The 16,322-nt window shown below is 40.9% G+C and overlaps 1 long non-coding RNA gene across 1 annotated transcript in view; it reads right to left on the minus strand.

Annotated features, from left to right (window-relative positions):
- The window catches only part of LOC311521288, a 32,044-nt gene extending 23,953 nt beyond the window's left edge, over window positions 1-8,091 (minus strand). The window contains exon 1 of the long non-coding RNA XR_014711849.1: window positions 8,003-8,091. This is a non-coding gene — a long non-coding RNA (uncharacterized lncRNA). The remainder of the gene's footprint in view (window positions 1-8,002) is intronic.
- Window positions 8,092-16,322: the final 8,231 nt, after the last annotated feature.

A 16,322-nucleotide genomic window follows, 5' to 3' on the forward strand; every position in this document is an offset into this window, starting at 1 on the left:
GTCACAGTTTTTCATCTTCTTCTGTTTATTATTTGCAGGCAGGAGCTGCAGAAATTCCAAACCACCACCGCAAATGGTGATAACAACAAGGAAGGAGTAAGAGGGTTTAGGAGAACAAAGTTGCAATTTTCTAATTTTAAAGGGACTTAGGAAGATTTTATGATTTAAATGGATATAAGCTGTTGATTTTCAACTTGAAGGTAGTGGGAGTTTTCATGACAGAATGATAAAGAATGTTCTGAGATTTTATGAGTCATAACATGCTGGTTGTTCTAAAATAGATATTTATGTCCAGAGATTGATGGTTGCAAATTTTCATCTCTGTTGATACCGTGCTGTGTGTGTGCAGAACATGTTAGATTATGATGTTACTTGGAAACAATATGCTGTATGTGCATGGAGGTCTGGGGTTTGTTTTTTTTTTCTCCATTTTATTCTGTACCTTTCTTAAAATGTCAAGAAAGTATTTAGGAGAAATGTTATACTTCCTTTACTTAAACCCCCAAGCCTTCTCAGCTTTGAGAATTTGTAATTAATGAAAGGAGTGCTTGCTTTCAGGTCTTGAAAAATATGTTTCCAATTCTGAAGAGTTGCAGTGACTTCTGGAATGGAACACGATCACATGGCTGACTAACAAATGGACAGTGTTTACTTGCTTCATCTGAAAAAGAGAGCTCAAGGCTGATGGAATAAATAAACTGAGTTCTTCTGCTCAAAAAAGAGTGATGTGTTTTAGAAAATAGAGACACACCAGGCTGTGGGTGGGGTGAAATCCAGCCTATATTCTAATCTAGAGGCTGGCTGTAGCTATTACTCCAGCCTACATACTGGGATCAAGGTCATAGCTCATCTCCCCCTACAGGGAGGTTTCCACTCCCAGCCAGTAGATCTCTGCAGACGCAAAACTAGTACCATGTCCCCCATGGCTCACTCCCCTACTTCATGGGAAGGGGTGCAGGCAGAGGCCACTTATCACAGGGATTTACATGAGGCTCTCCATTCACCCTGTATGGCTAGTTATTTTTAATAGCTATTACTGGACAAGAGCTGTAGGGCCAAATTCTAGGGATTGTTTGACTTTATTGGGGTTCCACATGTGTAACTAAAAATTGCGAATAAATGTTCTGTACAGAAGACCCGTGTTTCATGTTTTCTTTCAATGTCTTATTAATAATTGCTATAGAGTTTTTAAAGAGCAATGCAGTGAATTCTTGCTTGAAGAAGTAACTGTCTGTAATGATATGTGTGTAGAAGAAATACACTAAGCACCTCTGGTTTAAAAAATCATTACCAGTTAGTGGTAGTTTCTGGATTCTCAAGGTATTGACCTTTAATCCCAAGAAGAAGCGGGGAAAAATGGGTCACCATTTTCACATTGTTCTGCAGAGAGTAAAAATCTGTAGAAATAACAGCGCTTGTTCGTTTCAGTTGATAATTTCAGCTCTTTCCACTGACTGTCAAAGCAGTCAGCTGAGAAATGCTAAAGGTACAAGGGAAAAATGCACTCAGGAAAAAATATTAAAGGGCGTTTTTAGACAGTCCAATAAATTGAGCCACAAGCCTGGAGAACTGTAGAATAGAAGTTACAAAAAAATAAAATTTGAATTTTGCCTCAGATTGTTTAAAATATGTAGCTGAAAAATCCTGAGTAAACCATCTAAGAAATGAAATAGTTTCAACAAAGGAGATTTTTCAGGGCTAATTTTCAAAAGGTGATTTAAAACATTTAAATAAAATGTGATAGTCCAAAGCAGTTAATTTGCATTTCTAACACACGCAACAAAGAAAGTATAGTAGCAGTGTCCAGATGTGTAGACCAAAGTTAGGGATGGCAACTTTCTAATTGCACAAAACTGAACACCCTTGCCCTGTCCCCTTTCCCACCCCTTCCCCCGAGGCTCCACCCCTGTTCCTCCCCTTCCCTGAAGCTCTGCCACCCACTCACTCCATCCCCCCTCCCTCTATCGTGCACTCTCCCCCACCCTCACTCACTCATTTTCACATGATGGGGCAGGGGATTGGGGTGCGGGAGGGGGTATGGACTCTGTGCAAGGGGTGTGGGCTATGGGATGGGGCTGGGCATGAGGGGTTCAGAGTGTGGGAGGGGGCTCCAGGCTAAGGCAGGGGTTTGGGGTGTGGGAGGGGGTATGGGCTCTGGACTGGGGGTGCGGGATCCAGGGTGGGGCCAGAAATTAGTTGTTCAGGGTGCAGGAGGAAGCTCCAGGCTGGGGCAGGGAGTTGGGGTGTTTGTGGGGGTGAGGGCTCTGGCAGAGGGTGCAGGATCTGGGGTGGGGCTGGAGATGAGGGGGTTGGGGTGCAGTAGGGGGCTCCAGGCTGGGGCCGAGGGGTTCAGAGTATGGGCATGGGGTTGGGGTGCAGGAGAGGTTTCGGGGTGCAGGCTCAGGGTGGCGCTCACCTTGGGTGGCTCCCTTCAAGTGGTGACATGTCCCTCATCTCCTAGGCAGAGGTGTGGCCAGGTGGCTCTGTGCACTGCCTCTGCCTGCAGGCGCCGCCCCCACAGCTTGCACTAGCCGTGGTTCCTGGCCAATGGGAGCTGCAGAGCTGGCACTTGGGGTGGGGTTAGGTTTAGTGCATGGAGCCCCCATGGCTGTTCCTCCATCTAGGAGCCAAGGGATATATCACCACTTGCAGGGAGCTGCACAGAGTCAGGTAGGGAGCCTACTAGCCCTGTGCTAACCAGACTTTTATCAGCCCGGTCAGCAGTGCTGCCTGGAGCCGCCAGGGTTCCTTTTCGACCAGGCATTCCAGTCCAAAACCAGACACATGGCAACCCTAAACTAAGTCCTTGTGCAGAATTCTTCCGTCAAACTAGCTACCACTTCTCAGGGATGTGTATTACCTGTGCTGACAGGAGAATCCCTCCCAATGGCATAGGCAGTTTCTACACTGAAGCACGACAGCAGTTTTAAGTGTAGACAAGCCCTGCGTTTCTTTTACTATTGGCTAGTAAAAATTAAGTTCTGCTTAGAGTAATTTATCTTCAGTGTAACACTAGAAGGATGGTCCCAGAGCCCATGTTCCAGCCCCAGCATCTACCCTGCAGTTAAACAGCCAGTTAGCCCAGGCCCAGGAAGCCCAAGTCAGCTGCCACAGACCAGCCATGGGTGTGGAACTGCAGTGTAGACATGCCCTTCGTGGCTAAAACAAGAAACACAGACTCCCAAAGACAAACTAAGTGATGCCCTGAGGCCTGATCTACACTGAAAATTTGTATCAGCACAGCTATGTCGGTCAGGGATGTGACAAAAAACACACCCTGAGTGACATAGCCATGGCAACATAACCCCAATATAGATGCAGCTATGTTGATGCAAGAAGGCTTCCATCAACATAGCTAATTTCATTCAGCCAGATGGTGTCCCTGCACTGACAGAAAAATCTGCTATATCAGTGTAGGCTGCACTTCTGTAATGTAGATATACCCTGAATGAAAACTTTGTGATACTACAGCATGCTGTCATTCACACTTTAATATATAGTAATTGTGTCCTTCTGTTCGTGCTTTGTTGTAATATCTAACTAGATGAGGTTAGTTGCATTTACCTTTTACTTTGTGATTTTTCTTTATTTTCTAACACCAAATAAAGTTTTCTTTTATTTAATATAACGGGAAATGCTTATCTAGACAGGGCAACCACTGGAATTAAAACTATTGATAGGCATGTCTGAGAAACAGCCAGTGACTTCTAATCCCAAGAAGGAGGAAGCAAGAATCAGGTATAAGGGGCTCTGACACTTGGTCAAAGGCTAGATACTTGGATTCCCCTTTCCTAACAATGCTGATATTAGCTGAAATCAGTGGCCTAGGTTCTCTGTTACTCCATTCCCACAGTGCAGGAATACAGGGGAGAGGGAGCAAAGATAGTTTAAAGCTACCTTTGTGCTCCCTGTATTCTAGGAACTAAAAGTACCCTCCCCAACCACCAGCATCAATTAGAGCAGCCCCAAGCTTGTTCAGATTTATGCTCTGTTCCCTTCTATGTGTTCTCAGAAGTACAGAAGGGCAGGAGTACAGCAGCCCTACAACCATGAATCATACTCCCCTTCCCTTCCCGACATGCTCCTATCCCAAGGGTTGGCAGAAGTCTTAGAGCTGCTCCTGCAACCCTGTGTCAGCTGGAGAACATCCTTACTAGAAATACTGGTGGGAGGGATGGGGATTTCCTCCCCTTTTATGCTGCAGAGTAAAGAGACTGGAGAGCAACAGAAAACTGGGCCCAGTGTGAGCAAGCAGGATGATGAACAACTGGCTGGGTGCCAGGCCTGGTTTCATTTTTAATAGGTCGTGTTCATGCTGTGTTGTTGAAATAAAAGAGTGCATGAACCCCAGCATTAGCTATTCTCATGTGCCAGCCCAGTGCACAGCAATAAGATGTTCAATTACTTGTGGATAGAACAAAAAAAGTGTATTAGCATATTTATCATTATACTTTAAAATAAGATTGAGTGCTTATTAGCCATGAATAAAAGAATGTAAATGAAATCCTCATACGCAATTTTCAAAAAGTGAGACCTCGCTACTTCAGCCTAAACCGTTCACCATGGTGCTCTATGGAGATTAAACATACATGTAATTTGACGCTTTCTAGCTGAATTCACAAAAAAAATTGATTTTCAAAGTAGTTAGTATTATGTACACCTCTAAGGGCTCATCCGTGCTGCTGCCTTTTCTCCCTTACAAATTAGAAGGTGTAAATAAGTGTGCCAGGAACCCACTCCCTACGCTAACAGCTGCTCTCCAATCTGAATTCTAAAAAAAGATCAGATATTTGCTAATGTAGATCATTTGTCCCCAGGTAATTTACAATCCATCCAAAACACTGTGGGCTGATTTACAGAGTTGTTTCTTCGTTTTTCTGATTGGAAAACAAGTTAATTATGCTGTTTAAAATGACTATTTTTAGAGCCAGAATCTGCCCTGAAAAAGACACCACTCATTTCTGCAAACTAGAACAAAGTTACTAGTTTGAAGGATCTATTGTTAAATCTTCTTGTTAAATCTCAAGTCTTCTTGTTAAATCAATGAGCCAACAATATGTTGTTGTTGTTGATTATTTTTATTGTTAATAGTCATCATGACCTTATTAGTGATGTTTATTATGATAGGGCCTAAGAGCCAGCCAAGAATAGGGCCCCATTGTGTTAGGCACTGCACACACACAGAGTAGGAGACTGGCCCTGCCCTGAAGAGCTTACCACCTAAATATATAAGACAGACATAGGGTGGGAGAAAGAATAGAACACACAAACAGAGTGAACAACGTGATGGCAGCAAACATCATGTTAGTTCCACAATTATTTTGGGAAGTGGGCTTTCTTGAGTGGGGATAAGCTAAATGGAAAGGAAAGGGAAAGGAAGGAGATGAGAGGGACAAGTCAGAGGAGAAGTGGGTATGAGGGGCAGGCGTGGGGTGAAGCTAAAGTGAAGGGACTGTGATGAGGAAGGGAAAGGAGAAGGGTTGGAGCAAACAGCCAATCAGCACAGAGCAGAAAAAGTCCACTGGGGCACATGGTGATTTGCTACACAGGTAAAGATGGATTCTGTGCCCTGTTCTCAGCCCAGTCCCTAGTTGGGACCACTACACCAAGTGTAATTTAAAGCAGCTTAAATTATGTCAGCAGCTGTTTGAGCCCCCAGCTGTCCCAGGAACAGGGGAGCAAAAGGTGCTCAGAGCCACCTTTCCACCTCTCTCTCTCACCTTAACTACACCAAGTTTTCACCTCCGCGCTGCTGGTAAACTGGCCCTATATATTTAGCAAATGTTGTATACCCTATATAGTTGCTGTGGGCCAACTCTCTGACTTCAGGGGGAGTTGGTTAAATAAAGACGGGCTACAACAGGAGAAAGGATTTAATGATCTGGTCATATGTAAGTAAAGAATAATTGCTGCCCGTGTTTATTTGAGCGAGTCAGTCTTGATCTTTGATTAGAGTGTGTTCTTAAAATGTTTTGATCATCCTTGCAGCCTGACCATTGTAATAACCATGTGATCATGTAAAACTGGTGAAAATTGATTTCCACTTCACTCCATTTGCAACACTTAGATCAGATCATGGACTGGACTCTTTTCCTATAAAATATGAAACATTAAACAGTCTCTCTGTCCATGACACATAAAGCTTATGTAGATTGTGGCAGTAGCTACAGCAAGATACAGGAGGGGACAGTTAACTGGGTCAGGAGGGGTGGAAAAACACAGTATTGTTCTTGCTGCTGGAAAGGATTAGCTCAGTGAGGCACTCTTCAATATTCATGCTGGCCTTGCTTCCACACAGGGGAACTGTCAAATGTGTAATCTGCTCTAAAAACCTGCGGTAAAACATGAGACAGCTTACATCTTCCTAATGAATAATTATGCTGCATTAAATAAAATCAAGCTATTTGGAAGAAAACAATCAAAGTATTTGCAGCATTACAGTTGGGGCATATTAAATTGGTATAGTTTGTTCTTAGGGGGCCAGGCTGTTAAATAAGGGTGTATTTATTGATACTGGACAGGACAGTCCAAAACAGCTGTATCAATACAGACTGTAAGTGGTATAGCCAGCTTCACCTTGCAAATACAGTGCTTTACATTTTGCTCTTTGCTTATTGCTTTTTGTACCTTAAAAAGCCACAACAGTGCTCATTAAAAGGTATTCTAATTCCTAATTTGATTATTTTGAATACTTATATAATCAAACCCCAATAAAGCAACTTGGAAACCAGTAACTACATGTCAAATGAAATTAATATCCTCATCACCCAATGAATGGGGCCACCTTTCTGAGGCTAGGCCCACTCAGAGGGCAAAACACAAAAGTTGCATTTCTGCAGTTTCAGTGAGGAAAATGCCTATTAGGGGCGGGGGAAAGGACCAAAGCAACTTTTAAAATTCCAACTCTTTTCAAAATTGCTAAACTCTGTATTATACTTGCTACATGCAGCTGTTCATTTAGGAAAAAGGCAGTGGCAATTTTAAACTATAATTTTATGTCACGGGGAGTGAAATTTGCCCTCACTCTAACTAGTATAAATATTACTGATTAAAAGTGTGCAAAGAGTTTAGAAATGTGAAAATCGTCTTAGTGTTGCCACTTAAACCTCCTTGATAAAAATCATCCCTTCCACATGGGGCTGGGGCTCTGCTACTGGCTAGGTTGTCCCAAATTGCCACCCCATTGCCTTGGGATGAAGAATCCTCCTACAACCTTTGGGGAGGTAGGAATTTAACCAGACATAACTACAACACACAGAGATATCCCAGTATCCCATGTGTGGCAAGGACAAAACAAGCGCTTCAGATGTTAACAAACAAAAGAACTTTAACTCAGCCAATTAACAAACAGTCCACGTTGCCCTGAGCTAGATTCTGTCTCCCTTGGTTGACTCTATGCTTATTAGCCATCTGGACAGGACTGCACTCCTCCCAAGTGGCATTCCCATTCTCCAGTTAGACTGGGGGCTGGGGTAGAATTTCCTATCACCTCTCTGTAGAAAAATGGTCAAGGAGTTAACTAAGTTACCCAGAGTATCACAGTTTGTAGCCATAATATCCCTCCTGTTTAGCTAGTATATTTTCCTCCATTCTATTTGTATATAGCTGAATAAAGCAGCACGTTCCCAGCCTGCAGTACTGTATGTAAAGAGTCTCTCTTGTGCACCGAGCACTCCCTTTACAAAACTGACAAGGAAAATCATAAGCATGGCAATTTATGGTAAAATTGAGGAGTTGAATGAAGAAAATGAGGATTGGCAGCAAGATATTGAAAGATTGGGCCACTATTTACTTGCAAATGAGTTTATAGAGAAGGACAAACAGAAAGCAATTTTCCTCAGTGTCTGTGGCAGCAAAACCTACTTCCTCTTAAGGAGCTTGTTACAACCCCAGAAATTGATTGATAGAAGTTTAGAAGATCTGCAAAAGATCTTAACACACCAAAGCTAAACAATATCATGGAACATTTCAAGTTTCATAGTAGAATGAGGAGAACGTGTACCTGTGTATGTGGCAGGGCTGGTCCTTAATCACCATGCTGCTGATATATGGAGTGGGGGCTCCTCTGCTCCGAAGCCCTCTGGGATCCTGGCACATGTTGGAGATGGGAGAGGAAGTGCAAGCTGAGCAGCTATGCCGGAGACCTCAAGCCCCTGTGCTTTGGGAAAGTGGGCCACATGCTGAATCCACGCTTGCATAAATCCAATGGCCAGGAACTCCTAGTTCTACACCAGTAGTTTAGCAGCTGCTATTCCTGCTGACAGGTGTTGCTGCATAACTAATCCCTATAGATTGAGGGCAGAGGGTGGAATCCATTCTCTACATCTGTACTAAAGCCCAGATATTGCAAGGAGATTGGAGTGCATCCACACAGAGCTCTTTGCTAGACTGGGGCTTAGTTCCCAAAATAACGCTCTGTTACTCAGACTTTGTGTGAAGAAGAGAGGTAACTTCATATCTTCCAAACTGCAGTCAGCTTTTTAAGTAAAATAATTTTTCTTCTTTGTCTCCTAAGTTTTCTTTCACAAAAATGTGTTTAAACCCCCACATATTCAAGAGAGACATTTCTAAAGCTGGGCAGCAAGAGACTAACATCCCCAGATTTGCTCTGCAATTTCTGACACCTAAAAATGACACATCAGCTTGGAGTACGTGACTCTGCTAAAATATTTACATAGCCTTGAGTAGCACTTGGGAACTCTCAGCATTGCTTTGATTGTGGGATCTTGCAAGTTTAATAAAAGTTACACTTTCCCATCCATGACTATAAAACACACTTGCACTTAAAGGATCAAAAGATAACATTTATTTTCTGTTCCTAGGCTGACTGTATTTCAAGGAAATTGCAAAGCTCATGCTAAGCAGTTTGCCCTCTGTTATCATTAAAAGAAATTACACTTGACAGTATCGGGTAACCAGCTGTTCATATTAGATCAGTACCCCACCTGAACATTGCAGAGTAGTGCATAATTTTAATATGATTAATGCAGCCTACAGCCTTGGATTTAATGAAAGTGCAGAAGTCTCTGAATGCTACAAAAGCTCACATAACCAGTTCACTAGTGATCTAAAGATAAAGTCACATGTGTGTGTTAATAAAGCTGTTGAGTTGAGATCTAATTATGTTGACTGTTTCTGATGAAATCCTCTTAACACTTCTAAGAATGTGTAAGAATAAACATTGTATTATAACTTCCTTTCCTAGATAACGAAACCTTACCAAACCTCACAAAGTTCAGCAACACTTCTTTACACTCCAATTATTGTATGTTTGTGTGTATGCTGTGAAAGAATTTAGAGTGCTTCTGTAATTACTCTCCTATCTGACAAATGTCTCTGTAGCTATCACATGTAAGAATATTTAGGGATGTAACACCATTGGGCCAAATTGTCTCTTGCTTGGCAGAGTGTGAGTTGATGAGCTGTGCAAAGGGAAGAGCAATGGGGAATTTTCTCCAAAAGCCTCAGAGCACCTGTACAGCAGCAGATGCCATGTAGAAGGTTCTAACCAATGGATCAGTGTAATTGCAGACCCTCACACTGAACTTCCATCTTCCAAAAACATAAAGTTCTCTGAGCAGTGGCATGCATCAAGTGCCACAGGACCAGTGCTCTGTATTGTGCATAGGTGAGGGAGTTGCCCTGAGCAGGGTCTCCATGACTTTCTTCCATTACAAAGTGGACCTGCGTTTTCCATTTATTTTTGTATAGTGCTTTTCAGACAAGATGTAGCTCAACCCTACTGAAGCAAATACAGTCTCGCTGTATAAATACAAGTGTATAGTTTATACCAAATTTTGTAGTTTGGTTTCTGCACATATGGAACACCTAAAAAACCATTCCACCTGTAGGATAACCATAGCATACTGTTCTCCAGCCCTACACCAACACCCCCCCCCTTCTTATCCTCAAACTCCTCTTAAGCCAAAATAGCGTTAGGTCCTCTTTGCACTGGAGCTGCACAAAGGGGACTTAACCAGGACTGAGTATCTGGCCCATAATGCTTGATAATCCCATCCATATTTCTGCCATCAGACTGAAGACATAAACACAGGATTGTGATTCGAGTGCAGGGCTGGGAAGTGAGGGGAGAACCTTTAATGAAAAACACATTTACAATAATAACAAAGGAAAAACCATCCTGTTCCTGTACATTTCATGCAACTCTCCCATGTCAGACAACTTCCTAACTCAAGAAGTGTTGCAGCCAACATGGGGAAATTCTATATTAGACCTTGTCTGAACAGATTTGGAGGAATGGATCACAGAACTAAAAATTAATGGTAGCTTAGGTGCAAGCAATCATGATAATGGGCAAGTGGAAGAAAGTCCAGACCAGTAATATATGTACTTGGTCCTTCAATAGGGCCAATTTCATAAAGCTGAAAACACTTATGAGCCAAATCAACTGGGAGGAAGAATTTAATCGAAAAATGTGAGTGATTATGAGGAATCATAAGAACACCTTACTAGATGCCCGAAAATCACAAACCCACAAACAAAGAAGAAGGCCATACTAATTAGAAAGCAACCTGGTTTAGAGGGGAAGTGAAGGCAGCTATACTGTATATATGTAACAAATGGAAGAAAGTGCAGTTGATAGTAATGAATATAAATCAGTTAAGAATTGTAGAAAATTGATAAGGAGGTCAAGGGACACAAGGAGAAATCTATGAACAGTAGAGTTAAGGACAATAAAAAGGAGGTTTTTTTAAATTATTAGGAAAAATCCTATTATTATTAAAAATAATCCTGACAATGGTATTGATCTATTACTAGATAGAAATATTAGAATTTTCAATAATAATGCAGAAAAGGCAGAAGGGTTCAGCAAATATTTCTCTTCTGTGTTTGGGGAGAAAACAGATGATAGTTTCTCAATTTAGGTTCATAAAACTCTTTCCATTCCACTAGTATCTCTGGAGAATAGAAGCTACTAAAGTCATACATTTTCAGATCAGCACCTCTAGATAACTTGCATCCAAGAATTTTGAAGGAGCTGGCTGAGGAGCTTGTGGACTGTTAATGTTGATTTTCAATAAGTCTTGGAGCACTAGGAAAGTTCCAGAAGACTGGAAGAAAGCAAACACTGTGCCAATTTTTAAAAAGGGTAAATGAGATGACCCAGGTAATTATGGGCCTGTCAGCTTCACATTGATCCTGGACAAGATAAGGGAGGGTCTGATACGGGATTCAGTTAATAAAGAACTAAAGGAGGGTAATGTAATGAATGCTAATCAACATGGGTTTATGGAAAGTAGATACTTTCAAACTAAATTGATATCTTTTGATGAGATTACAAGTTTGGTTAATAAAGGTGTTGATGTAATAGACTTCTCTAAGGCATTTGACTTGGTAGTGCATGACATTTTGATTAAAAAAACTAGAATGATATCAAATTAATATGGCATAAATGGATTAAAAATTATCTTACTGGTAGGTCTGATAGGCCTCAAACTGTAACTATAAACAGGGAATCATCACTGAGCGGGTGTGTTTCCAGTGAGTCCCATAGGAATCAGTCCTTGGCCTTACACTATTTAACATTTTTGTCAATGACCTTGAAGAAAACATAAAATCATCACTGATAAAGTTTGCAAGTGATACAGATTGGGGAAGTAGTAAATAATGAAGAGAACAGACCGTTGATACAGAACAATCTGGATTGCTCTGTAAACTGGGAGCAAGCAAACAATATGGATTTTAATACAGCTAAATGCAAATGTATACATCTAGAAACAAAGAATATAGGCCATACATTCAGGAAAAAACACTATATTCTGGGAAGCAGTGACTCTGAAAAAGATCTGGAGGGTTGTGGTGGATAATCAGATGAACATGAGCTCCCAGTGTGATGCTGTGGCCAAAAGAGCTAATGTGATCCCAGGATGCATAAACAGGGGAATCTTGAGAAGGAGTAGAGAGCTTATTTTACCTCTTTATTTGGCACAGATGCAACCACTGCTGGAATAGTATGTCCAGTTCTGTTGTCCACAATTCAAGAAGGATTTTGATAAATTGGAGAAGAGTCAGAGAAGAGCCACAAGAATGTTTAACAAATTAGAAAACATGCCTTATAATGATAGACTCAAAGAACTAACTCTATTTAGCATAAAAAAGAGATGGTTAAGTGGTGACTTGATTATGGTCTATGAGTTTCTACACTGGGAATAAATATTTAATAATGGGCTCTTCAATCTAGCAGAGAAAGCCCCATACTTGATCCAGCGGCTAGAGTTTGAAGCTAGACAAATTCAAATTGGAATTAAGTCATATATTTTTGAAGGTGAAAGGAATTAAGCACTGGAAAAAATTACCAACAGCCATGCTGGATTCTCCATCATTGCCAATTTTGAAATCAAGATGGGATGTTTTTCTCAAAGATGTGCTCTAGGAATTACTTTGGGAATTTCTAGTGCCTGAATTAGACAGTAAGTCAGATTGGATGATCACAGTGCTCCCTTCTGGCCTCAGAATCTATGAAGTATGAAAAAAAAATCTATGAATCCATGTCCAGAAATGTTGTGTTACTCTTACATACAAAAATCTGTTCAGATTGTGTTCAACTATAAATCTCAGTCCCATTACTTTGCCCCACATTGAGACCCTCTCCCCAAAATTTGTCCTTCATACCTTTCTTCACCATTACCCTAACATGGGCTTGATATGTAATGTAAGGTTGGAGTTGAGGGCACTTGGTTTATCACATAACAGGTCCCTGTATCTAGAGGATATATAATAAACTACAACTTAATTTACAAGCTACACATTCAACTGTGTTTGTACAGAAGGACTATATTGGCTTCTGAAGTATTAGTCTGAAAGATACTACACACACAAAATGGAAGACACAGGGCTTTGAGTGTCCACAGGAAAATATGCTGGAGTAAAGGAACATCATAAGTTCAGGAATAGTTCTGCACTTTTCCCCATAAGTGAAGTCCCCAGAAATTCCACATAAAAGGTGCAAAAGAGTTGTAGAAATCAGCCTAACCCATGCTGCCTTAGGGCCTGATCCTACAATCATTATGCAAGTTGTTTTTATGCATGTGACGAATGGTGGCAGGATTGGGCCCTTTATCATACTCAGGTATGGGGTAGCTGGTAACTACATGGTGTATTTCAGATGCAATATATTCATAGAATCACACAGGTATGAGATGGAAAGGACCTTTTTGTTCGTCTTCCCAGTGTAGCATTAATTCTTCCTGCTGTTCCTGTGAACAAACAAACAAACAAATTAAATTACAATATGCAAGAGAGGATAAACATTGAACTAGGGAAACTGACTAAATGGATTTTAGTGTATTCAGTCTCAATAGAAAATTAATTTTAAAAATAGGATGGAAGTGTAAACTAGGCGAAGCAAATGGGAAATACGTAATATGTGTAAGTTAAAGGGCTTTCCATCTGAATAGCTACTGATAAGCAAAACAATAGGAAATAAGAAATGTTAACTTATTTGATAGTGTAATAGGGATTGGCCCACATTTTCAGAAGTGAATAATGATTTTGGATGCCTTGATTTTTGAGTGTTCACCTTGAGACACCTTAAAGGCACCTGATTTTCAAGAAGTGCTGAGCACCCTCCCTCTGAAAATCATACCATACCTTTAGTGTGTGAACTGCTTGACATGAGCTGCAAGAATATTCAAAATCAGCTTTGGGTTGAGCCGTATCTGTGCATTAGTACTGATATGACTGTGTTTCTTTATTGTCCTTGAACTCTCTGTAGAAGTGTTTAGCAAATTCTTTCTCTATCTGTGAACTGTATCAGGCTGCTATTTTTAGTGTGTATTTTGAATCTGAATCTCATTTTAAGTCATATAGAGTAGGTCTTATGATGGAGGTCACATAGTGTTTTTCCTGCATCCCTGGGTTATATGTCAACCTTCTCCTATGTTTCTGCTTCATCTCACGCATCCCATGTGATCACAAGAGTCAATTCAGCTCAGCAAAATCCATTTTAACTTGGTTTCTCATCAAAGCTATGTTTAGTTGATTTCTCTGATTCCATGGAAAAGTCATACTGAACATTTTCACTTGGGCTTAGTCTGCACATAAAAGTTAGGTCAACATATACACATTGATGAGAGGTATGAAAAATCCACACACCTGACCAACATACCTATGACAACCTAACCTCCAATGTACCTGCAGCTAGGTTGATAGAAGAATGCTTCTGTCAATATAGTTACCGTCATCTGGGGAGGTAGTGTTCCTATAGCAACAGGAAAACACCTTCCATTGCTATGTCTATCTGATAGGGTTATGCTGGTGTAACTACTGTGACACAGACATAACCATAATGTAGATATACCCTTAGTCCCCGGTTCTGTCTGACTCTGGACAGCCATGAGTAAGAGGCAGAATTACAAGAGGTAACAAAGGAGGCAGAATTCAGATAACATTGTTTGTTTTGCCTGTTTTTTCTTTAATTAGAATTTCACCTCCTCAGACTTGAGATATATTCAAGCAACTGGCCTGCCTCTTATCTCACTCGCTATGATGAGACTCAAGAGTAACTTCATCGAAGCCAATGGAAGTAACCTGGTGTAAAACTGGGGAGGGAGCAAAACGAGACTTTGTATTGAGTCTTTAATAGGCACGCTAATTAGTTATATTTTCTTGTTGCATCATAAGTAAACCCTAGTCTCTGTGAATTCCTGGTTTAGGCCTATTCATTCTTTCTCTAATTGATGGGATTTCAGCTCTCTCACTGTAGTTATATATTTTGACTCACATAATAGTTATAGCCCACTCTTACAAGGGACAATGTGTTTACCTGAAATTGGAATCCAGAGGATGCATCAGTGCTGAGATCCTGTCCCACTCTTCATGCCAGCAAACCAGTAAGAATCCATACAAATGGACATGAGCCTATCCAACCCAAATCTTCTCAAGAAGATTAGATCCGGGGGGGGGGGAGAGAGGGGAGGAATTAGTTTGGGCTTTTTGTTTGTTTGTTTTTTGTTTTAGGGGGGTGTTGCCTGCCAACTTCTGAGAACTTGTTCTTAAACAGAAACGTGTAATCTCCTTTCAGATTAAACTATGAATAAATCACTCTGACTACTCAGTTCAGATGGTGAAGAGAACAGAACAGGCTTGGAAAAGCACAGAAGAAGTGGTAATGCCAACAAAATTTCTTCTCTGTCTTTTTTTAACCAACTGTTTACTTAACTTTCTTCTTCAAAAGACAGTATTACTGCCATAAGAAAGTGGGTTCCCAGATTTCCCTTAAAGACGATATCTTTATTTCTCAATGACATATTTTTGACAATTATTGCTCTATAGCTTTGGGAGTTCTTTGCCTCAGTTCTCCCACCTGTAAAATAGGGACAGAAATGTTTATCTCACTGGCATTAGGAGAATAAAACACATGAGAAGTACCAAATTTGTGCGACTGTAAGTATTTTTATTATTTCAAGAGGTTATGCTCATGCTACAGACAAAATGACAAGTTTTCAGCAGTTCCCTTGGGAGTCATAATTCCAACTGTATGTAACATGCTAATATTTTACAACCCAGATTGAAATTTTAGCTTGTGAACTAGCCCTCTGAATGTCTAAAACCGTGTTAATTGGGAACATTCTTTGATGTGTACTCGCAGAAGAAATGTGTGAATGAAAATTCATGCTTCAGAGAGCATGGTTAGAACTATCGGTTTGCTGTGAATTTAAATGCTACCTGAAATGTCTGGGTCTGGAACAATCTATCTCAACTAGGGGGTAAATTTAGAAGCTCATGATTATAGGCTTGATTATTGAAGTTAATGGCAAAGCTCCTACTGATTTCAGTCATGTAGAATTTAGCTGGATCTCCACTCCAATACTACCTGCCTCTTTCTACTGATTCAGGCTTATTTCTTATGGTGCCCCTCACTCCCTGCTTCCTCTGCTCCATCAGTGACACCAGACTCAGTACCCTGTCCTCCCACACCCATCTTTGTGGTTTCTTCTAGGTCACACTCTAAACATGGAATGAACTTCCTGAGCTGATCTGCAAAGCCACTATCTGCTCATTCAGGTCCTTCCTTAACACCCACTTCTGTCATGACACCTTAATGAAATTAACCAAATAAGACATCCACTTACTCTGACGAAAATAACCCAACAAACAAAAACCCTTAACATCATTAAATCAAGCAAGAGCCCTAACTGAGTAACCACATAATCTTACTGATGTTTCCTGGTCATCCCTCACCGTTTTATTACTCCCCCATGATATCAGGACTAATATTAGGCTCCGGTGCTGCATCAGGATCTACTAGCGCAGACTCCTGTGATTGCAAAGGGTGTCACTGATACCAGCAGGAATCTGCA

This window comes from Lepidochelys olivacea (genome assembly GCF_965140295.1).
Source record: "Lepidochelys olivacea isolate rLepOli2 genome assembly, chromosome: 5".
Taxonomy (NCBI): Eukaryota; Metazoa; Chordata; order Testudines; family Cheloniidae; genus Lepidochelys; species Lepidochelys olivacea.